Below are 5,787 nucleotides of genomic sequence, written 5' to 3' on the forward strand. Positions count from 1 at the left end.
TTGGCAGACTTCTTCCCTGGCCACTCGCAGGCAGTCCCTCTGGCCATCAAGGCTGATCATGAGGCGCGAAGGGCAAACAATGAGGTGATTGCCGCCAACGCTCCCTGACCGTCGATGAGCAGCTTCTGAGCATCGAGGCCCGTCTTCGTCCAGCCCATCGACGGATGTGCCAGCTTCAGCATGCCGGCGCCCAGGCGGTTGCCGCTCTGTGGCTAGACATGTCGGCTCTACGCACCGCCAGTCGGACCACCGACCGGCTGGAAGTCGGCGCCGGCCGTCTTGAAGCTTGGAAGGGTTCCTCGGCCCGGGCCAGAGCGCCCCGGGACTTGGAGTTCGTCAAGGCGTGGTATCCGGGGCTGGACCTGGACCGTCTGGCCGCATTCCGGTCAGAGGCCCAGGCTGAGCTGGAGGCTGTGGAGGGCGCCCTTGTCGAGCGTGTGGTGTCCATCGCCGAGTACACGGACACCAGTGTCTTTGTCCTCGAGTGGGCTGAAGGCAGCGAGGAGGTGCCGCCAGAGTGGTTCGGGATGAACCCGGAATATGGCGAGGACTCGGTGGAGGTGATTGACTCCAGCACCGAGGAAGAAGGCGAGGCAGAGGACGAAGGCGTGACGGAGGTGCCAGAAGGCGAAGCGGGCGACCAGCCTCAGCTCGACCGTGCCTCTAGCAACGAGCCGCGTCCGACCGGGCCAACTGCCGCTGGCGGTGATCAAGCCGAGACCGCCGAGCCAACTGCCCCGACGCCTGACACCGCCATCTCCTCTAACCCTCCGAACCCGTCTCCTGCTCCTTAGGCTGCCTTCTGGCTTTATTTATCTGTTCTAGAAGGTCTTTGATGAACTTGTTAATTTGCACAATTCCACCCTCGGGGTGTATTTTAAACTTCTGTCTGAAGATTCGGCCAAAGGTCCTATGCTTATGTAAATATTAATCCGAGTCCTATCTTTCCTTGTTCATTGCTCCTTTGGCTTTTTTCCTTTGCCGCCTTCCCCTAGTTGCCGCTTTGCCAGCCGGCAGACCGCTCTGCGGACTGCCGCTGGGCCAAATGCCTGGCTACTTTGGGGAAAGCAAGTACTTGCCTTTCTACAGCGTTTATTTAACAAGTTGGATAGGAAGCAGTAAGCCGAATACTCGCGAGTCGGCTTGTAAGAAAGGAGGGCTGGAAGCCGGCTTAAGCTATGTTGATGTTTTGGGTCCTTAGCCATTTTTCGTGTGGACGCCCATTCATCCTTACTCCTGCTTACCAAACAGTCGCTCTATGAGCTGCGGCTTCTAGCAGGAGACGACTTAGGCGCCGCACACTACTTGTCCGACTTCAGGAAACATTTCATAGCGCCAGACGGCGAATCCCCGGGCCGACTAGTCGAACCCGGCGCCAAGCAGCATAGCAAGAAATAGCATACTTGAAAGCATAATTCTTATCATACAGATAATCAAAAGGGGCAGTCCCCGAGCTTGTCTCGGGGGGCCCGAAGTCTCGGTACTTTAATACAAGGGGGTAGTGTGATACATACTGAATCAACTGTAAAACCTTCGGAGGAGGTTTGCATTCCATGGTCGTTCCGACTCTTTGCCGGAGTCGTCTCTCTTGCGAGCTCGGGGCTTCTGAGCATCGATCAGGTAGTAGGAGTCATTGCCCAACACCTTGCTGACAATAAAGGGGCCTTCCCAAGGTGCCGAGACCTTGTGCTGGCCGGCTGTCCGCTGGATCAGTCGGAGCACAAGGTCGCCCTCTTGGAAAGATCTTGGCTTGACCTTCCTGTTGTAGTATCGGCGCAGACTCTGCTGGTAGATGCCGGATCGACTGAGTGCCAACAGCCGGCCCTCTTCCAGCATATCGACGCCGTCTTGACGTGCTTCTTCTGCTTCCTCCTCGGAGTACATGGTGACTCGCGGGGAGTCGAATTCTATGTCCATTGGGATGACGGCTTCAGCACCGTAGACGAGGAAGAAAGGCGTGAAGCCGGTTGACTTGTTTGGAGTCGTGCGCAGACTCCAGAGGACGGCTGGCAGCTCCTTGAGCCAACAGCCGGCCGAGCGCTCCAGTGGTTCAACCAGGCGGGGCTTGATGCTGGATAGGATTAGGCCGTTTGCTCGCTCTACCTGGCCGTTTGACTGCGGATGGGCGACGGACGCTAAGTCCAGTCGGATGCCCTGTGTAGCGCAGAAACGGGCCAAGGCTCCTTTGGCAAAATTTGTGCCATTGTCGGTGATGATGCTATGTGGTATGCCGTACCGAGTCATAATGTCGGCGATGAAGGTTACTGCAGTCGGACCATTCAATTTCTTGATGGGTTTTGCTTCTATCCACTTGGTGAACTTGTCCACTGCGACAAGTAGGTGAGTTAGGCCGCCTCGTGCCGTCTTGAATGGTCCCACCATGTCCAGGCCCCAAACCGCAAAGGGCCAGGCGATGGGAATGGTCTTGAGCGCCGAAGCCGGCTGGAGCGGCTTGGAACGGAACATCTGGCACCCTTGCAGTTTTGGACTAATTCTTTGGCCTCTTCCAGGGCAGTCGGCCAGAAGAAACCGTGTCGGAAGGCTTTGGCGACGAGCGCCCTTGAAGCCGCATGGTGGCCACACTCGCCTTCATGGATGTCTCTGAGAATTGCTTGGCCTTGCTCTGCCTCGACACAGCGTTGGTAGACACCAGTGACACTGCGCCTGACCAGCTCTCTGTTGACTATGGTATAGGCTGCCGCTCGGTGTTGCACTTGCCGAGCCAGGATTTCATCAGCTGGCAGCTCTCTGTTTACTAGGAACTTGAGGATGGGCTGGGCCCATGAGGGTGCTGCCACTTCTTCGATTGCCACTATTGCGACTTGGACAAGGGTGGCTGGGCTGGGAGGCGGTGGGCTGGGATCCGTGGCCGCTTGCTGGGTCGATGAAGTCCCTGGGCCGACTGGATCAGTCCCCGGGCCGAGTTCTGAAGTCCCCAGGCTGACTGTCGCAGTCCCCGGGCCGGGTTCTGAAGTCCCCGGGCCGGCTTCGACTGCGGTATTTTTGGAGCTGTCTGTGAGGACTCTTGTGCCGTCTGTTGGTGCTCTTGAGTCGGATCCGACTTCCTCGGGGGGAGCTGGCACAAAAATGGAGTCTGATTCTGGCGAAGGCTTGATAGACGGCTTGAGGAGGCGCTGAAGGGCGACGCCGGATGGTATTGCTTGACGAGTGGAGACGACTCGTGCCAGGGCGTCTGCTTGGTCATTGTCATTTCTTGGAATGTGAAGGAATTCACACCCCTCGAAATATCCGCTGAGTTGCTGCACCAGGAAGCGGTAGCTCGCCATGTTTGCGTCTTTGGCGTCCCAGTCTCCAGATGACTGCTGGACCACCAAATCGGAGTCGCCGTAGCACAGGATCCGGCGGATGCCTAGTTCTTTGGCAAGCCGGAGACCGTGAACAAGCGCCTCGTATTCGGCAACGTTGTTGGAGGCGGCGAAGTGGATCTGCAGCGCGTACTTGAGCTTGTCGCCTTTGGGGGAGGTGAGGACGATGCCGGCTCCCAGGCCGGTGCGCATCTTGGAGCCATCGAAATGCATTCGCCAATGGGTGGAGTCGGGTGCTGGCGGCAGGTACTGGGTCTCGGCCCAGTCGACAAGGAAGTCGGCCAGTGCTTGTGACTTGATGGCGGTGCGTAGCTGGTAGTAGATGGTGTAGGGAGCCAAATCTATGGCCCACTTGGCTACTCGGCCTGAAGCAGCACGGCTTCCGATGATCTCGGCCAGTGGAGCGGTGCAAACCACAGTGATAGGATGTTCTTGAAAGTAAGGCTTCAACTTCTTGGCGGCGAAGTGCACGCCGTAGAACATCTTTTGGTAGTGGGGTTAGTTCTGCTTGGAGGTTGACAATACCTCACTCAGGTAATATACCGGCCTCTGGACAGGGAGCGCCTTGCCTTCCTCCTTGCGTTCGACTACGACAACTATGCTGACTACTCGGCTGGTGGCGGCAATGTATAGGAGCATAGGCTCTTTGGGAGTCGGAGCCGCCAGCACAGGGGGAGTAGTTAACAGCTTCTTCAGCTCGAGAAACGCTTCATCTGCCTTGTGGTTCCACTCAAAAAAGGTGGTCTTCTTCATTAGTTGGTACAAAGGGAGAGCCTTCTCGCCCAGCCGACGGGGGACTGCCAAGCAGCCGGTGAACTTCTGCACATCTAACAGTCGGCGGGGGACTGCCATCCTCTCGATGGCTTTGATCTTTACAGGGTTGCACTCTATGCCGCGTTCAGAGACCAGGAAGCCAAGGAGCTAGCCAGCTGGTACTCCGACGCACTTCTCCGGATTGAGCTTGATCTGGAATCGGCGTAGATTCTCAAAGGTTTCTTGGAGGTCTTCTAACAATGTTCCCCGCTTTTCCGTCTTCACTACCACATCATCCACATAGACGTGGGCATTTCTGCCGAGTTGCTTGAGGAGACACTTCTGCATGCAACGCTGAAAGGTGGCGCTGGCATTCCTTAAGCCGAACGTCATAGTCAGGTAGCAGAAGGCTCCAAACGGCGTGATGAAGGCAATCTTCAGTCTGTCTGCTGGGTTTAGCTTGATCTGGTGATATCCCGAATATGCATCTAAGACACTCAACAGCTCGCATCCGGCTGTGGAGTCTATCACCTGGTCAATTCTTGGCAGAGCGAATGGGTCTTTGGGCCAAGCTTTGTTGAGGCTTGTGTAGTCGATACACATCCGCCACTGCTTGTTCTTCTTCAACACTAGGACCGGGTTCGCCAGCCATTCTGGAAAGAACACCTCCATAATGAAGCAGGCCGCCAGGAGTCGGGCTATCTCTTCTCCAACAACTCTTCTTTTCTCTTCTGACAGGTGGCGCAAGGGCTGCCTGACGGGCTTCACATCGGATCGGACATGTAACTTGTGCTCGGCGAATTCCGTCGGTACACGTGGCATGTCTTTAGGGGACCATGCAAAGATGTCTCGATTCTCACGGAGGAAATCGACGAGCTTGCCTTCCTATTTGCTGTCTAGGTTTGTACCTATGACAGCGTGCCTCTCCGGATGCTCCGGGTCCAAAGGTATCCTCTTTGTTTCTTTAGTCGGCTTGAACGAACCATCAGCTTCCGACTCCTTGGAGTCGGGCGACATCTCCGGCTGCTTGCCGGCCATCGCCTCAACCCGGTCAAGGAGCCGCCTTTCAGCTACGATCACCAGGGACTCGGCCAACCGACTGCTCTCGGCCGCGTAGGCCGATGACTTCCTGTAGTCGCCAGCCACGGTCAGAATCCCCTTTGAACTCGGCATCTTCATCTTGAGGTAGGCATAGTGGGGGACCGCCATGAACTTGGCTAAGGCAGGTCGGCCAAGCAGCGCTTGGTATGGACTTTCAAGGTCCACCACTTCAAACCAGACGGGCTCTCGGCGAAAATGATCTTTGTCTCCGAAGAGGACGTCTATCTGGATCTTGCCAATTAGGGAGTAGGAAAGGCCAGGCACAATGCCGTGGAAAACAGTTCGGCTCCTTTGAAGCTGTTTCTGCTTGATTCCTAATTTCTCCATGGTATCCTTGTACATGATGTTGATGCTGCTGCCTCCATCAGTCAACACTCGCGAGAAGCGAGCGGCCCGCCTATCAGTGGCCAAGGTAGCACTCAGAACCAAGGCATAGGAGCCCGGATTCGGCATCACATCTGGGTGATCTGCTCTGCTCCAACTGATAGGCTTCTCGGACCAATGCATAAACTCCGGAGTTTCCGATGCTATTGCGTTCACTTCTTGCTACTGCAACCGTCTGCTGCATCGATCATCCACCATACTAGTGAACACCACATAAGCTCCA

Source organism: Triticum aestivum, chromosome 7B (genome assembly GCF_018294505.1).
Source record: "Triticum aestivum cultivar Chinese Spring chromosome 7B, IWGSC CS RefSeq v2.1, whole genome shotgun sequence".
NCBI classification, from domain to species: Eukaryota; Viridiplantae; Streptophyta; class Magnoliopsida; order Poales; family Poaceae; genus Triticum; species Triticum aestivum.